Source organism: Pelmatolapia mariae, linkage group LG16_19 (genome assembly GCF_036321145.2).
Source record: "Pelmatolapia mariae isolate MD_Pm_ZW linkage group LG16_19, Pm_UMD_F_2, whole genome shotgun sequence".
In the NCBI taxonomy this organism is placed as follows: domain Eukaryota; kingdom Metazoa; phylum Chordata; class Actinopteri; order Cichliformes; family Cichlidae; genus Pelmatolapia; species Pelmatolapia mariae.
Window position 1 is genome coordinate 6,102,042 of NC_086241.1, and position 19,639 is coordinate 6,121,680.

A 19,639-nucleotide genomic window follows, 5' to 3' on the forward strand; every position below is an offset into this window, starting at 1 on the left:
CTCATCCACTTGGATAATGAGTTTGGGGTGTGGCCACGATGATTGGCAGGTGTCCTGATAAGCATCTTCTTGGCCTCATCACTACTTCATGTTGTGTTATTGGACCTCTTTACTGTGTATGCTGCTGGTGCTTTTAGGGCCATTTTTAATGGGTTATCTGACCAATAATATGGCTTCCTCTGAGGTACAAACCATCCCAATGTCTGTGCTCAGGGTTTGATGAGTGGAAAATAAAGTGTCACTAATTAGCTAATGTGTCTGTCTTATGAATGTAGCTTGCTAACCAAGTTCTTGGTTCTGGCTTAAAAAACAAAAAACTAAATCCGCAATGGCATTCAAAGTGCTTAAAAATGCAGAGTCTAGTGACTGCGTCAATGTTTCATACAATGCACATTTTTCAGTATCACCCAGAACAAACATCCTACCTTACTTTGCATTGGTCAGTGTCCTTTCACATGCTTTGTGGGATAATAAAAGCAAATACCAACTATTGTGCAAGTCCTCTTGTGCATTCACTGACACATTGGGTTATTTATTGAGTTCCCTGAGCCATTTGTGAGTAGTTTTATGTGGCATGTCCACATGTTGTGTACAGATAGGAGTGGGTGCACCGCGCTTGTGCGTAGTGTACTTTATCTTTGATGATGTTTAAGTGTTAAATTTAAGTAACTTGTCATAGTAACAGCCACCTTAATGCTGGGACCCATTGCAATGAAGTGATTAATTTTAATTCAGAGACAAACAAGTGAGTGTCAGCCAGGAGAAAGTATCATTCTTCCTTTGCACAGCAACATCACTCCTCCTCTACAGACTGATTTACATGTTTATAAATGTGTCCGTGTTGGTAGCCATGTGTTTGGTTGCAATAGTTTGTGCTTTACATAAATAAGAAAGGCTTTGCATGAAAAGTTGGTTTTGTCTCGGGGAGACTTAAAAGGTGAGGTTGAAACGTAGCATGGCCTCGTACAGTAACTGTTCTCGACTTACGAGCGTGAACAGAGATTAATGTGACCGTGTCCCTGCATGTGCATCGCAGGGTCAGATGTGCATGCCTGAGTCTGTTCAAACACAAACTCTAACACCCTCTTAAGTAGATGTCAGTGTTTATGTGGGCGTGTGTTTGTGCAGAGCTCATACACCACACTGACTAAAGAAAGAGGAGGAGGAGGGGGGGAATGTTCCCATGGAAGTGCTGCGAGCTCCATGATGCCCTCAATTTGTTTGGTTGCTCCTGTCAAGCTAATGAGGTGAGTGAGTGAGGGCGGCCCGGTGGAGGCAGAGGTCAGCCAAAAGCCAGCGCTGCCTGCCAGGCTGCTTTGCTGTGAGACTGTAGCCCAGGGCCCGACTGAGACTCTGGTCACGGCACAGCTCCCTGGCGAGGCTTGGCACACAGCGTGCCCATCTGCCACACATCAACACACTGCATGGCAAAGGCAGGTTTACACCGTTGCATGAGTGGGCCACTTGTCCATGTAGAAAGTATGCATATTGGCACATCCCGTGAAACACACACACACACACACACACACTGTTCGTTTTTTGGAGAGAATCTTTTCTAGCCCCCGCAAGACCGCCATCAGGGTGGACTGCCCCCACCAGCTGCCAGTATAGCACTCAGAGTGGATGCTTCAGTGCATGCATCAATATGAGCAATTCTTTTAATTATGGGTGTTGTGCGGCCGATGCCGCTGTGTTTCCTGGACACAGTTCCAGTTATTGGGTCATTCGCACAGACTGAAATCCAATCTGTTTACAATTTTAAATGCCTGCAGAAGTTAAAATCTATTTTTCCTATCTTGTTGGTCTTTATGTGGTATGAGCATGTGTCTTAGTAGGCATACTTAGTTTTACAAATTGGAGCTGTCCGCTAATGGAGCCACATGTTGTGCTCAGATGCCGTGGAGTATAAATGTCAGATTAAACTCCGTACAGGGGATAGCATATCTTGTCCATTACACGAAACTTTATCCTGTGTATAAAGCAGTTTATTTCAGCTAGAAAATGTACTTTTTAAATGTTTATGTAATAATGTGTAATTGCCTACTTAGTGATTAAGTGCATTAAAGTGTATTTAATAAGGACATCCTGCTGGACAGGTAGCAGTTGTTTATATTAATTTCCAGGAGGCTCATCATCCTGCAGTGTTTTGGAGCACACAGTGCCTGATATTCCACGTGCTCGTACTCTCAGTGCCTCTGCAGCCTTCAGAATTGCAGCTCTAAGCTGAAATCAAGTCGCCACACCTGCCGGACAGTGCAGCTGCGGCTGTGACACAAGTCCACAGAAACGGAGAGCAAGTCAAAGGTCATCACCTCCCCTCCTCCTCATCTCCGCAGCAGCACTTGCCAACCCCGTGACCCTTAGGCCCTTCGGGGTAGTGTAGCAGCACCAGTGTTGCGTGTGTGTGTATATCAACACACTCGCTCACAGTTGAGGGTGATTTGACACAGGGGTCAAGGTCAGGCAACAGATGGGACTCTCTGTCGCAACCTCGTATGGATAACAGCAGCTTGATTAGGCCGTTTACTCGCTCCACCCTGTGAAACTCAGACTGGGCTTAAACCACTCACAGCCACCTGCTGAATAGAATTATGGCCTGTATTTCTATCCCAGTGATTTCTCATGCAGGTAAAGGGTTACCTGCATGAATGAACTGCTTAAACACACTTTTTACATTAAGTTTTAAGGCTGAACAAGATAACATGCAGACATTAGTACCCCAGGAAACAAGTGATTGAAATGGGGAAAGTGATCAGTTATGATGAAGGTGATGATGGGATTATTATGGACATCCCGTCTGTGACCTTACAGGCCCCAGACACACAGGCCTAGGGTCTGACCACCACTGGTTGTGAGGGAAATTTGATATACCCAGGCCAGTTTCGAGTGGTTGGTGGGAGTTGCTGGCAGTAACTCTAATATTAATTGCTAAATCCACACTCATGCAGGCCTAGTGACTGGGCTGTTGCCCCTCTGGTAACCACTTGTTGCTAGAAAAAAGCGAGTGTCCAGAAACCAGTTGGGGAATAGTTGTGGGAGGTTGACGGTGCACGGTTGGGCCTTCTGAAATGTGTTGACTGCAGCACTAATACATATCTGTTACTTTAAAATCAAACATTTTCTTTTTCTGGTTAGCACTGCTTTTTTTTTCTGTGACTTTCACTAAAATTTAGAGTAAATAGCAGATATTTGCAGACATGTTGGCATTTTCCATGCAAATTATGGGTAACCATGGCAATCTGCTAGAAGCCAGGCGGTTTTTGGTGTAAAACCTCCAGCAGCCACTTGCCAACTGGTTGTGAAATGCCTTTTTTGTTTTGTTTTGACAAACCTGAGATTGCCAGAGGCCTGAAGACTGATCTTTTAGCCTATGTAATGGAGCATTTAAAGCCTGAGCTTTTGGCTCTCAGGGATTATGTGACCTCTAAGTTACTGCTAACTGATGACACTAATAATGTTATCTTCTAATAATAATATCTTCTCCACAACTGCACCAGGCTAGAGGACCCCATATAACTCAACTTTAGTCTCACCACAATGTGCTCCAGATTATTGGGCAGTATAAATAAAAGCCAGCTTAAAAAAATGGGGGTGTATTGCAAATGACTCTGAACCACCCTCCACCTCATGATGCTTAATCGACGTAATCAACTTTAATTTGATGCAGTGTGGTATAAAAAAGCACAGAAATAAATTATTTTTCAAGAATAATTAAATAGATTCAACATCTTTCTTCCACAGAATTGCAGACTGCACAAATGGTATCTTCCCAAAGGAAAAAGTAGTATAGCTTACTAGGGTGTATTAGACTTAATAGTTACTATATACAGTAATGGACTTCTATATATTTTACATAAGATTAAAACTTTGGGTGTAAGATTCAGATAATTATTTATTAAAAGCTAGACATTTTAAATGAGAATAAGAAAGAAAAGTATGTCTTTGTGCCCCCCTTTTCCCTGTTAATGCCCTATCGGCCCCCCTGGCTAAACTTTGCTAGATCCGCCCCTGCACAGTTACCAGCCGTCAGCTACGTAGAAAAGGATCCTGGTGTAGAAAGTAATATTAAATAAATTCTAACAACAGCTTATCAAGCTTAAACGTGCTGCTGTTGTTCAGCCGCTGGTTTCCTCTTTCTGGTGCAAAGTGGGCCAAAAACAAAGAAGAGAGACGGACTCGCGACAGAAAAGCCGATCAGCTGATCATTAAGCAGTTTCATGATTGAAGTAGCAGCAGGAGAGGGAGGGAGAGAGAGAAGAGGCAGTGGCTCCATATATCGGTTGTTAAGCTTAACGTGGGAATGCTTTACAAACATTCAGAGATGAACTTAAACACTTGCTTTACTTCTCTCTGGGATCACTTCCTCGGAGATGAAATGCTGGTTTGCTAGCGAGGCTACAAATACACACAGCCGCTATATCACGTGACGCATACTGCTCCGACGTGCAATGGTTATGAGCTGAGTTACGCCATGTCGCAAGTTTTGTGAGGTGCTTTTTTGATATTTAATGGATCGGATTACATTTTTTATTTCTCTCCGATATCCGATTCAGTAATTTACGTCAGTATCGGACCGATACGATACGTAATATCAGATCGGTCCATCTCTAGTTAATACTCCTAATAAAGGAGCAACTGCACACACTAATACACCAATAAGAAAATAACTGCTACTCTATTTTTTTTTTTTTTTTCTGAAACATTTGATCACATTTATTGTCCATGTGCAAGTTGCTGGTCTCTTGTGTGGTGCAGCCTGTTAAAGGTTTTAGTCTCTCTTCTGAGACATACAATTTGACAATGATTTCCTAAAATATGAAAATCTGTACTAAAAACAAGCTACATTAGAGGACACTGGTCAGGCATGCTTCATTCATATTGTTTATTTTTTTTTGGGGGGGGGGGGGCTTTTCAGAAGAGAGACATCAGTCTATCCTTGGCTACAGTGACAACTTTAAACTTGATGTTTTATGTAATATTTGGATGGAAGGGTGCAGTATGTAGCTGTTTAGAAAAATGAGAGGGGAGACAAAGACATGGAGCTTGTTAACATAATGAAACCCTAACAGGGTCAGTTGTTGTTTCACTGCGGTGGGAGCCAGAAACCGAGCCAACGAGTGGTCTCGGGTCACGTCAGGGTCTCGTCTCTCACAGCATAAGTGCAAACGTGACAATGATGCCAGCTTCCACTGTGAGCGGCAGTCTTCTGCCTCAAATTACTTATTATGGGAATTGTTGCAATCAGCTATTGGACTGCCCATTACAGTATGTGATGTTATGTAAAACACTGAATATTTTCCAGGACATTTGTTGACAGTATCATTGTTTTTTCATTTTTAAGCAACATCTCTTTTGGAGACCGACGTTTCTGTTACTGCACACGTCTAGGTGCGCGGGGCTTTACGCCGCCTCTTGAGTGTTGATGTTAATTCAACAATTTATTATTTGTTGGCCTCTGTTTAGTTTAAAGCTCTGAGACTGATTGTGTTTTTCCTGACCTTTCACTCCAGTGTGAGCCAAACTAATATAACCAAATTGTACTCGCGTCTCACGTCACAGGCGCCCGTGCGCACGCAGTGCTGTTACAAGAAATATCTGGACTATACTCTCAGCTGGTGACGGACATAGACAGACACATGCGCTGGCATGCAACAAAACTGGGAAGTGGACAGCGAAAGAGGGAAGAAGGAAGAACTAAATACCAGTAACTGTTTACAGTTGCCCACCCCTTCCCCACACAGACGCACACATCCCGACGGTCCCACCAGGCAAACGCATCTGCAAGCGAAGATCCAGCCTGAGAGAGAGAACACTTTCCCAGAGATATCAGTGACGTACATATGTGAGCAAACACACTTATAGTTTCTCTCTCGTACACCCTCTCCCTCTCTCTCTCACACACACTCACACACACTCTCACACACACTCACACACACTCTCTCACACACACACACACACTCTGATGTCATGTCAGTCACCGTCAGGTTTCATTGTTTTCGTTGCTTGCTGGATTGCCTGTTTATATTATCAGCCGATCCCCAGGAAGCCGACAGTGAATCATAGATTCTGGCTGTACCCTTCCTTTACAATGTGAAGGTCAAGACATAAACAACTACATAACATGATTATTTGTATCTGTGTCTCAAGTATGCATCATTGAGATCTGTGAACATTTGTTGTATTCAGTCTGTTTTGTGTCTGTGAGTTGGAAACCTCAGTCGAGGAGGCCTAGAGAAGAGTCAGCAACCCCTGTCAACCACCAGGTGCTAGGGAAAAATGTATATTAAACCCATTGGCGAGGAGTTACATTGTGACAGATTAAAACTGTTGCAATGAGTTTACTTGACTGGTCGCCACGGTGGCTAGTAGTTTGCACGGAAGACGCTCGCCAGTGATTCATTGCGCTGCAGTGAAACTGAAAAAGTACCAGAAATAAAGACTGCCTTCAGAGTTGCTCCTTTGAATACATGTTGGATGCAGCAAAAAGGCATAACTTTTATTCCATTTTTATTTTGGGTTCCAGCAGCTTTCCAAGCTTCATGACCGCGTGGTGAGTAGTTGGTGTTTGAACTAAGCATCTTGCATGAAAACTACAGGAAAACAGTAAGGGTTTCAGTGCAGTACCCTCTTTGTGATCAATTTCCCCCAGAAACTACCAACAACTATTCGCCAACTGGTCAGAGAATACACATGTTATTGCTAGGGCTTGCTACATAGGCCTGTGAGACCTAGCTGAGGAGCAATAGGTTATTGTGAATTGACTTCTAGGGATAAAGTCCAATTTTGTGGGGCTTTCAGTACAGCCAGTGGGTGTTAGGTCAGAATTTCAGTTTCCATCAGTTGTTTGTTTTCTTTCTTCTTTTTTTAAACTTAACACAAAGGGTAATTATTCACACATGCATTTAGGAAGCCAAAAGGTGGTTGGCTTTAAGAGAAACTAGTAAGGTTCTTGTGAGAAAAAGTGTCCCTTGCCTACAAATACAGACTCTGTTAAGAGATTAGAAAATAACAGACCCCAGGGCCCTGTACTAAGGAGCAAGTTCAGCATACCCAGGATATCTTTTCCTTATTCGGCTCCGCTCAACATCGTCAATCACAGTTGACATAAGTTAATAGTTTTCAGTATCGCAGCTCTATCATTAAGACACAGGAAGAGCAAACATATGATTACGGTTTCCTATTTCGTTAAATTAATCTGATGTTTAAATGTGCCCAAGACAGTTTTAGTCTGGTTCATTCAGTCGGAGCCCTGAGAGCGTGTAAAGAACAGAAGCAGAATATAAAAAGAGAATTCAGTGTACTTAACCTCCTTGGTTGATTTATGTAAGGTCAGCAAGTACAAGTCTTAGGCGCTTTATTTTAGAATTGTATATCACTTTTTGATGGCTTATAAAGAAACAAAATTGTTTTAAAATTGCTTGGACTCAACAGAAAAGTTGTCATGGTGATGAACCCCGAAGTTTCCCCACTAAGACACAAATTCTTTATAGTGCAGGCTTCTCACATAGCTTTATTTTATGTCATATCATGGCACATAGTCTGGGTCTGGTGTGTTTTAATGATGGACAGACAGGAGGGTGACTGCCCCTGTGGGTATAAGGGTTCACACTCAGTTTGTAGACCGGGCGGTGATCGGAGTCTAGATGCCTTGTAGGCAAGAGGAGAGGCCGGGTGTTTGCTTTCCAGCTCAGAAAATGATATTGCCAGCTCGTGTTCCTTCACTTTTTCACCCCCTTTTTCTCTCTCGCTCTCCTCACCTCTGAGTCTAACAAAACAATTTTCACTTTAGGTCGCTAAATCTGCATATGGACCCAAGGCTGTTTTGGCCTCAATACAAATGTCTAATTTTATGAAAACTACTAATCACATAATAATATTATCCAATTTGTGAGTGTACAATGTGTAATTGGGAAAAATGTTTTCCTAATCTGTGAAGTGATTACTGTGACAGTGCAGACTACTTCATTTGTGGAAATCCTGTACTAAAGCAAGATAAAACTTTAAACAAGGAAAAATAAATTTGGGGAAAAGAAGAAATTCGAGCTTAATTTTAATTTTCAGCTTAAGAAATTATCACTACAGACAAAAATGTAAAACACATTTCCACCTGGAAATCGTGCACTGTATATATTTTAGGCCACTGTCTGGCTTCTCTTCCTCCTGAATTTTTAACGCGATCACCAAAGTTCAGTTTGTTCCCTTTGACTTCTCACCAATGGCATCAAATTGAGAGAAGTTTATGGAGTAATCACGCTAATGACAACAGTAATTGGAGACTGTGGTACAAACAAAGTAACTGATAATGTGCAATTAGCTTGTGGTCTCGTTGCCTTTGAAATGGTTGCTTCAAAGACGGGGACCAGAGGTGTGTACAAAGCAGGATTTTCTGTGCTACAAAGGTGGTTCACTTCTTATCAGAATAATTCCACAACAACTTTTGCTGTATGTTTAGGCTCACAAATAGTGACAGAGTTGGTAAACTCAAAAATGTGTACGACAACCTTGCCTTTACATAGGATTAGAACTAGAATACAACCAGTTGGCAGCCAGCTGATTCAAGTCCCCTGTTGCAAGAGAGTCATTGCTCAGTGGTGCAGACTGACTCAGACTGAGTGCAACATGTTGGGAATCTGTCTATTTATAAAATTAGGTTACAGTTATTTGCAAACCTTTGCCAGTCGGTCTGATTCAGACCACTGTTTTTCGGAGATTGGCTGAATCATACTAGGAAACCTGTGCAATTTCCTTGTAATCCAAATTGGTCACCCAGAGGTTGAGTGTTCCACAGCCAACCTCTGGATGACCAGCTGGTCACTGCAACTTCTTGCAATCTGTTAGTATTTGCAAAAAGATTCAGTATAATTACTGATCAACCACCATTTTTTTATAGTTTGCAATGAGGCTGCTGTCCTGCTTTTACTCAAGTATGAATAATTGTGATTTTATGGATTGGTTCTTATTTAGCACTTTTCTACTCTACTGGAGCACTCAATGCTCTATATATAACTTGTCTCATTCACCCATTATATTTATTCACACACATTCACACTGCTGGTTCATCAGAACTGCATCCTTGCCCAAGGATACTTTGGCATGCAGACTGGAGCAGCCAGTGATTGAACTAGTAGATGACCTGTCCTACTTCCTGAGCTACATCCACCTTTTAAAAAAGTCTTCAAAATTAATTGTTTGCTAGTGTTGGCTAAATATTTAACTTCTATACTTTCTTATCTTATAAACTCAAAACCTTCTTAAACTTTCCACACAATGTAAGTGAGCCACAGTTACATACTCGTGTGCTTCGTGATTAAGCATGAACATCAATCTTAAATAGACCAAGAAGGGTCAAGGGTCTTTTAGGGTTAAAGGGCACAGATTAATCAGAGCACCATGCTGTCCAGGTTCAAGTCCTTCCTTGTGCTCTTGTGTTTATTTTGGCCATCCCCCCCTTCTCGACTTAGCCCTGTACTTTTCCAAAGCAGATGCAAGGGGGTGCTGAGTAAGCCGAACGCGTAAATTCTTGTGCCTCAGTCTGGGATGACCACTGAATCTCTCCATCCTGACTTCTTGACCTGCAATCAAAGCCCTGGCTTTGGGAAAGTATGGGGTTGAGGAGGGGGATTGGAGGCCACATGCTACTCATCCACCTGCACACTGACAGGCACACAGGCCATCTGACAAACACCCCTGTGCCCTGGCTTAACCTTTGCCCACCTCCACCATACCCCACTGCTCCCCTGGTGACCTCTGGAGCCATCTGTTAGAAGGATCTGAGATGTGTTGAGTGGATGGATGGCGTGGGGTAAGCAAAGGGGCACCAGTAGGAATTGGGCCTCCATCATTGGTGATTGAGAACTACGAGGTTCAAGGGAATTTGTACACAAAGCATTGTGGGGTTCAAAGTGACACCTTGTAATAACAGTACTCTGTATTTATTTTGGCACACACAAAGGCCGCAATATATCTAAAAGCATTGCAATGGTGCCTTTTGTTAAGGATGAGACTTTTTCAGCAGCTTGGTATACAGTGCTGGGTCATGTTACAGTGTCCTGCTACACGGCTGCCATCAGCGCTGCTCAAAAACACTCGAAGGAGGGCTTCCCACTATAGCTCTTGCTACAAACAAGCAGTTGGCCAGTAATAATGAAATGGTCTTTTTCAAGATCCGTTTGTTTTGTTGTTCATATAATATAACTTATGTACTATCTTGTGTGTGGGTCACGTTTCCTTATATTCTATATTGTAGAGGTTCGCTGTAGTGCTGGGCGATATGACGATATATGTCGTGTGGACGATAGAAAAGTGTCTATCGTGCCATTTGTCTTCTATCGTTTATATCGTACTAACCCAAATTTTATAAATTATTACATAAATTATATAATTAACCCTTTACAACCTGTCGGAGCAGTCACACTCCGTTTTACCTATTTTTAAATCCCTGTAGAACTGGAACCACGTAAGGTGGCGCAATAATTTTTTTTTTTTGCATGTGAAACCGGAGGAGTTGTACTTACATCTTATGCCATTAGCTTGTCCTAGGTCACGGTTTCCTTCCACATATAACTTTGCAAAAATTGCATAAGAAGCACTTGCAGCAACAAAAACATAATATTCCAAACTTGCAGCAACAAAAAGGTAATATTCCAGAAACACGCTTTGCCGACGTTCATAAGACTTCCTACGTTAGCATATACGTCAGCGCGAACTATCGCATGTCCGCCATTACCTGCCCGAAACTGGAAGTGACGTCATTTTCGCGAAAGGGCTTATAAGCCTATGTTGGTGTTTTTAAAAGTCATGTTTGACTTTATGCTTTTCTGTATCGTTTCTGGGATGCTTAGAACTCAAATTACACTGTTGGAAATAGTTTATTTTGATGCATTATAATATTTATTTTCATTTTTCCTGTAGTATATAAAAATTTGTGTATCTCAAAAATAAAACTATGAAGACACTCAAAATAAATTTCTCGTGGTTGGAAACTTTTGTATTTACAGTTTTGAGGGATACACCTCTTAAAATTTTTTTTAACTAGAAATATATGTAAAAAACAAAACAAAAACAATTTTCAATTTTTTTGTAGTTTATTGCACTACAAGTTTTTGCAATTTATGTAGTTACTATGGACTTAATGCATACATATTATTAAAATTTGGGCTATAACGGTTGTATTGATATATGGAAACTTGAAATGCTCCCACAAGTGGCACTACAGCATGTAAAAACATAAAGATAAGCTCTGGCGGACTTGGTTCTATGGTAGGTCTTAAAGGGTTAAATAGCCTGTGCAAATATATTAGTGTTGTCTTCTCACTATACATGCTCTTAACTTTATGCAAGAAAAAATAAAGTATAAAAAAAAAGATATTTTTCGCAAAGAAACTCTGTCTCGTGGTTTGCGAGCTGGTGCTGCTGTACGTGCACCCGGATTTGCGACATACTTTACGGTAACTCAAAACAAAGACTGCACCCTCGGCACTCGCTGTTTATAGACTGCGTACTTTCTAGATGACCACAGGTCAGGTGGTATATCGTGATATATATCGTTATCGTGATATAAAATAATTCATATCGTGATAAATATTTTTTCCATATCGCCCAGCACTAGTTCGCTGTGTATTCTTTCCTATGGCTGGAATGGATACTGACTAGGATAAATAAGCTTCAAAGTAGTGCCCTTAAAAACGTATGTTTGTCCAAATGTGGCTGTGTTGAGTCTGGTTTTTCAGTCCAGCTATTTGTTTGTTAACAATTGAGATTTGAGATGGTTGTTGTTATCTGGAGCTTTCCGGCAGAAAAACAGAAACCAGAAGAATCTGTTTAAACCAAACTTGTGAGCAAGGGAACCAACTTTTTTTTTCCTACTAAAAAGCTGGAAACTTTTTAGTCTACCTGCTGAGAGTTAAAGAAACAGCAAGTAAAATGAAACAGCCATGGAACAGGTGGGTCTGCTCTGTTATGCAGCTAACTCTCCCACTGCTGGAGACATCAACCACCTGATGCCTTTTTCTGGCTGCCCACTTTCTGTCCTCTTTTTTTTTTTTTTTTTTTTAAACTGTAGTAGTGTAAGTACTTCGAAGGTTTGTCCTTTACCACATTTCCCCAGGGCTGTTTTTACTGGCACATGCTTCACATGTACCAGAGGCCAGGGGGAAGGAGGCATTTTTCTGGCCTGTGCTTTGATGTGTTTAAGCTGTAATACTGTATTCAAAGTCATCAATGACTGTTTAAGTAGCCTGTAATCATACACAACCTTTATAGTTTGCAATGGTACAGTGGAAAGGAATGCATCAAATATAATGTTTTCCACACACAGGTTTTACTTGTTTGGCCTCCCAGGTACATTAATGATAGTCAAGTATACTTGGCAGCTGTTTTTATTTATTTTTATGTGAAAGAACAGTATCACTCTCAATCATTTTACTATTGCTGGGCAGCTGTTGTTGGGCGTTTGGATTGGTCCTCCATTCCACGTGTCGAAATATCTTTGGGAAACATACAGTGCACTTGGGCATGTTGGTAACATCTTGACGCCAAATACCACAGCACAGCTTAAGTCCAGCTTCCTGTAGTAGCATCGAGCTACCTGGGGAACACCTGGCATCCTGGTGCCAGGCACCAAGCACCTTCTTCCATTGCTTAGTGGTCCAGTTTTGATGCTCACGTGTCCATTGTTGGAGTTATCGGTGGTGGACGGGGTCAGCATGGACAGGGGGTCCATGCTGACCCCGTCCACCACCGACTGGGATGCACTGAGACACCTTTCTATTAGAACCAGCTTTAAATATTTCTGCAATTTGAACTACAGTAGCTCATCTATGATCAGAGCACACGGGCCAGCCTTTGATCCACTTTGCTTATTTTCCACTTGTGAGTAAAGGAGGGAAAAAAAGCGCAAGATGCTAAAATTTATATTTACCTTTTGTCTTTACTGGTGTTTGGTATGTGTAATACATCTCTACTGCCAGACTCTCGCAGCCAGAAACAGTTTGCCGACCACCAATAAAATAAACATCAAAAAAGAGCACAATGCTAACTTCTAGTCTCCACACTGTAAAGTAGCACCTAATCTAAGTCCGGCACACACATTTTATCAAATGGAAGAAACATGCAAAGCCAAGACACAGCCACAGCCATCAAATAGAAACAAAAATAAAGTCTAGTAAAAAACAAATCTGCCAGGTAGAGCTGACACAGGTGAATGAGGGTTATCTTGCACTGGGAATGATTCCCAGTGAAAACTTACAAACCTGCTCTTCCTGAAATTTTAAATAAGATTAATTACCCATTTATTTGTGACATGTTTATATATGCTAAACGGTCATAAGACAGACTATCTGGGGTTCCAAATTTGGTATAGATATTTTTTGTGAGGCATTTCTTGGAGCATACACTGAATGCATAGACTCCAACTGTAAGGGTTGGTGCTTGTCGCTGAAAACTGTCAGTTGCAGGTCGATAAGAAGGGATTGGCTGGCTGAAAACCACAGAGCTTTATAAAGGAAAAAAAGGCTGCAGTGGTCAGCAATAATCTAAGTAGGTTTGTCACCACATGAAAACCCCGTCACATTTAAAATAAGGTTTTAAATAGGCCTCAAAAATCCACCATAGTAACTTCTTCAGGAACAGGCTGTCGTCAGAGCCATCACATGCTTATTAGACTGCATTATTACTCTGACTGATGTGTGTGAGCAGTTTAACCTTTGTTATTTATGGAGAGAAGACAGAGACATCAAGTGCCAGGTTCAGAAAAGAAATCCAAGGCAGTCATGTATCGTTGCCTTTGCAATAACATCCTGAAGGTTGTATTTTTAGTTGAAGTCTTTGAGTCAGGGACGCGAGGCGGGCAGCCCAGGAGGGCCCTTACCATCCAGATGGTGACAGCACTCGATGGTTTTGCCTTTGAGGCGCCAAGATGGAAACATTTGGAATAGGAGTGAGTCACACACACCGGTCACAGGATGGACAGTCAGTCACGAGTCCAGAAATCACTCACACATATACACAACTTTTGTGTACACACACAGGATGCATACTGTATTTCTATTACATGTTTGTCCTTTCTGTACACCAGTGAACTCCAGCAGCCACAAACATCCTGTAAAACATGTCTAGCATCTCAGTCACAATTGTCAAGATGAAAGGACAAATTAGATGTCCTCCTGTTTGTGACTGAATCCTCGCCAGATCTGGAGATGTGGCGTAATTTACACGATTAGAGCAAATACATTATCGTGCATGTATGTATTTTCATTCTGCTTTTAAGGTTTGCACGCCATCTGGCAGAGTGTAAACTTCTCTGCGCATCCAGTTGGAGCCAGGAGGCCTGACACTCATTTCTCACTCCAAATGGTGACATGTTTCCATGTGTGACGACAGGCAGCAGGCTTTAGCAAGAAACAAGACACCTGTTGCTCTGGTCAGATTACCGCGCTTTGCCAAGCAGACGTAATATTGATTTTCACATTTTCCCTCCCATTAAGTAGCATGGTTGCACTTTCCAAAAGAGGAAAAATGGTTGGAATAGGTGCTCTGATGGTTAAATCAACATTTATTCTAAAGTTGTTTTGGTAAATGGATTCAAACTGAGGATTCACCCACTCCCACAGGACTATTCTGGGCTTTTAGGTGATTTCTAACTCTCGTATAGACACTTAGAATTTAGGGTTCAGTGTCTTCCTTTGGGGCACTTTGACACACAGACAGGTAGAACGACCCAACGACCTCCCAATGAGGGAATGTCTGATCTGCAGCCATCTTTGATTCAGTTGAGCTGGCTCCTAAATGCTCGCGCTCTGTAACTCGGGCTGTGTTTTATGTGGCAGAAATTAAAAAGTAACTTCTCTTAAATAAATAACTGTAAATTTAAAAAGAAAATCTCCAGTGCTTAGCTGTTAGTAGGTGTAGGTATGGTGACGTTTAGTAAACCAGTGCAAAACTGCTGCTCTGTGAAGCAGATTTGGGCGTCAGGTTTTCAGAGTGACTGCTGGAGCGAAGCCCTGCATTCACTGGTCAGTTGCTGAAAGTAGTTATTGAAATTGGCTCCCATTCAGATTTCAGTTGTGATTAAAGCTCTCAGTCCTGAGCTACTGTAAGCGGGCAGCCATCTTACGTGTAATACTAGAGAAAGTAGCGTCTGCCTCAACTCTTACGTCACAACAAAAGTGGTCATTTGTTATGCCCTGTGGTTTGTGTGTAGTTATGTTTGGGTGACTTAAACTACTTGTGGTTATGGGAAGCTCATGCATATAGTTTGGGTAAGTGATGTCATTGTTTGCATGGCATAATGATACCTATCGGACAAGAATGGAGTCAGGTAAGGTTAGACTTCTGGCTACAAACCAACCAAACCAGCCCAGCCCGTGGATAAACAGGCAAATAGGAGGCACCGGAGGGGCGTCGCAATCAGGTGATCAAAATCAGTATTTGGTTTGGCGAGCCAGAGCTAATTGGCCCATAATTGTACAGCAGTTGTCTCTCCACAAAGCCAAGATTATATGTCTGAGTATGACAAAGGTGTCCAAGTCGGAGCCACAGAGGAGAGAAACTAGCAGGCGAGAAGGCTAAACAGAAGCAAACGCAGATTAAAAATATTATCCACCGTCAAATCAACAGCTGATGCTCCCGTCGTGTCATCTGGACGCCATGCGGCAAAGCGACTTACCACTTCCAGAGTCGCAGCTTTGGTATGAAGGAGATGAAACGATTGGAATTCTGCTCATGAATCCTCTATGCACGACTCGCAGAGTGGTGATAAATTTTTCCCGTAAAGTGAAGGTTGAACTCGGTGGTAAGAATGCATTTAGAGAGAATGCTGAGGAGGGATGTTGCTTTAACTCTGAAAGACAAACTTGAGCTTTAATGTGAGATGATGATAGAAGGAGTTTTATGCACAATCACTGGCCTGCTTAAAAAGGAAAAAAATGCACCATTCCTTCTCTGAATATGACCCACACAACAACAACTGTTCTAATTTTTTAAAGCCATAACAATTTAATGTTGGTATGAGAAATAGATCTACATGTACGGATGGAATCCATAGAAACACAATGTACAGCTTACGTTCACTGAGGTGAGATGGAAATATTGTGCACAATACAATGTGAGCAGGGACAAACATCTGTCTGGAAAGGAAACACTGCCATCAAGTGGGCGGACACATTATTACAGACCACTGCTGCAACCGCAAGTCAGACCACATTAAACTGAGAAGTCAGTGTTGCTTATTGGATCAAAAAAATCTGTGTACTATTGATGGATTTGTTTTTAAGCGATTTTGTCTGTACATTTGATCCCTCTGTGAGACAAATGTTTAAAAATCATTGATTTAATAAGGACATCCGTTACAGCATCATGTAATACTGGATTTGTGCTGAGTAGTAAGATGAAAATGTTTGGCGTTTGTGGCATAAATGATTCTGTAGTGAGAAAAACACCTGCTAAGTTGCCTCGAGTTATCTCACCTGGTTTTCTGTGCTGTGTGTGGAAGAGCTGCCTGAACCCCGCCCACAGAGAAACTCAGAGACTCAAATGATTTTAAAATATGATTTAAAAAATAATTACCAAATATTATCATAATAAAACTCCTTTTGTTATTTAGTAAATGTGTAACTATTAGTGTTCTTATTATTGTTCCTATACTAAATATTTTGTGTCGATCAGAACCTTCATCTATGTATGTTGAAACAGATTTAACCCTGGAGAACCCATGGGGTCAGAGCCGACCCCATTGGTTTTCTAGGGAAACCATGGGGTCAAATTTGACCCCATGGGTTCTCCAGGGTTAATGGTGTCACTTTAAAAATGTCCTCTCTTGCATGAATGACAAAAACATTACACTGTAGGATAACTGTGTTCACACTGTTTGTGTGAATTCAGACATGTCAGTCAAATCTTATTAGAATCTGTAAATTCTTCCCTTCTGCTTCCTTGCTGTCACATGTCATATATGACTTTTAGTCAGCGCTTAGACGTCAAAAGCAGAACTTGGCGCGCACATTTTCTGCCTTTTGCCATTTTGCCAGATGGCTAAGATTTGATAGAACATGTTTTAGGATTCAGAAATATTGATCATTATTCTCCTCGTGAAGAGATGGAGTATGTGTTTGTTCTGTTTTTTTGTCTGTTTGTTAGCAGTCTAGTGTCCATAGTTCTCAAGCTTTCATGTTTAAGTTTTGTGTGATTATATGAGTGACAATTGTATGGGCTCAAATTCTGGTCATAAATATTTTGTACTTGTAAATCAGACTGCGTAGCTGTGAACTGAGTTGTAAATCAAAATATATGAAAATTTTATGTTTGTGCATCTATAGATGAGAATTTGTCTGTGTGTGTGTGTGTGTGTCTGTGTGTGTGTGTGTGTGTGTGTGTGTGTGTGTTTAACAAAATTTGTATTTGTAAAAAATAGTTACAAAGTTACATTTTTTGTTTTGTTTTGTTAAAGTCTGTTTACAGATACAAAGCAAAAAACTACATGTAAAACTCTGCGCTCAAGTGCGCTTGCGTGTGAGTTTCAACTTGCAAGTAAAAATTTTGACCAGATTTTTCTTCCTTTCACCTGATTGGTCAATGTCATTTCAATCACAAATTTAACAATCCAATCAGAGAACAGATGGGTGTGGCGGCCAGAGTGGCACTTTACTGAGCTTCAGGTCCTGGAAATTTAATACGTTTTGAGGATGGAGGACGGCAACAGCGCTTCTGCGGCGCAGGCAAGCATGGTTTACCTGGTTTACCCATGGTTATGGTTTAGCAGAACAGATATATATTTTTAAATATCTAGATTTTGTTTCTGTTCCACTAAACCATAATGTTCACCTGTGCAGCAGAAGCGCTGTCGCACAGGTAAACATTATGCTTCATCGTTTATGTCCAAGGTCAAATTTGACCTCGGAAAAAAAAATGTCAATAAATCATCGAGTAATATATCTTATGAAAGGGCAACACTCTATGTTTTCACCCTAAGTCTTACAATGATGCCATGACGTTTCTCAAAATCACACACTGCACAAATATATCTTATGGCTTATAGAAGATAAGAGATTTCATGTTTGACGGTCAAAGGTCAGACATCATTGTATTATAAAAGCAGGTTGACGTCAAAGAAGTTTTTCGAAATATAAAAGTCCCTTTTATCTCACTAGTGCGTGTGTGTGTGCGTGTGTGTGTTTTGTGCATTTCCCCACTATAAGAATTTGGTATGTCACTTTTTCTTGAGCCTTTGACATCACAACTAAAACACGCAAATGTACTCCTCTATATGTATATATGGAGTGCTGTGCCACTCTTCACTGACCCCCATATTTACCCATTCCAGTTTGCTTAATGGCCAAACCGCTCTACAGAGGATGCCATCTCCTCTGCTCTCCACCTGAGCTTGGCATGTCTGGAGGAGAAGAACATTCGCGTACCAATGCTGTTTGTTGACTTCAGCTATGCATTCAAAATGATCATCCCCCAGCAGCTGGTGAGCAAACTGGTCACCAGGGTCAGTTTGCACCCCCCATCAGCCCCCCCATGTGTAACTGGCTGCTGGACTTTGGTGAGGACTGCTGAGAAGATCATTGGGACTTCTCAATGTCCCATGCACAGATGCCATCTCAGCAGAGCCCGCATCATCATCAAAGACTCCGCCCAACTCCATCCTACGCTGTTCTTCCTGCTCCCCTCTGGAAAGAGGTTTTGCAGCATCAGCATAATCTATTCTATTCTATAAGGACTCCTTGTCATCTCATTCTGAAGTTTGATTTACTCTCCAGCTTTTTCATTTAGTATTTATTAGAGACCTTTGTGAAGCCTGTTTCTAAACAATGTGTTTTATTTTCTTTTTGAGTTTGGTGTTCTCAGGCCTGGAGAAACTGTAGACACGTGACATCATTGAAATAACACAAATGACATTAATTGCAACAAGTTTTTATACTGTGACATTCCTTTACCCTGCTCATATTAACTGTCTGCATTTTTTCATAATTTTATTAGGCTAGTAAGGCGACAGAAAATTGCTGTCCGTAAAACTTTATTATAACAATTGAAGAATTTAATAGACTAAAGCAATGATGTCATGAGATTGCCCTACAAATAATCCCAGTAGGTGCAGCTAGGCTTGGCTGTGGATTTTAATGGAAAAGCCATTTGTCGCTGTTATGTTGTAAATCATGCGCGTGAGCAATAAGACCAAGAACTGTGTCATCCTAAGATGACACACTTGTAATAAATAAGCCATGGTTATTTCGGAAATCTGGAAGTTACATTTGATCAAGTGTTGGGTTCGCAGTGTGTCAATCTGAAGTGGAAATGATCACACGTGATTTTATTTTGCGACTATTCGAATGATGTAATTGATTATTCTTTTGTCTAAGCAAATCTTCGCCTACAAAGTGCCCAGAACGGTCCCCCACCTGTGTCCTCTTTACACTGGGTTTAGGATCCAATTCAAAATTTTAGGGATCATCTTCAGAGCTCTTCATGGCCACGTGTAATAGTGTGCTTTAAACGTGAGCTGCAGCCACTTGGTTTTCAGTAGTCGGGTAAAATAGTTTGAACTTTATATTTTTTTGCAAAGAAAGTGAAAGTTTTTGTTTTTGAAGACAAGTCCATGGAGTTTGAGGCCAAAAGAGTTTTGAATAACTAGGATTTTTAA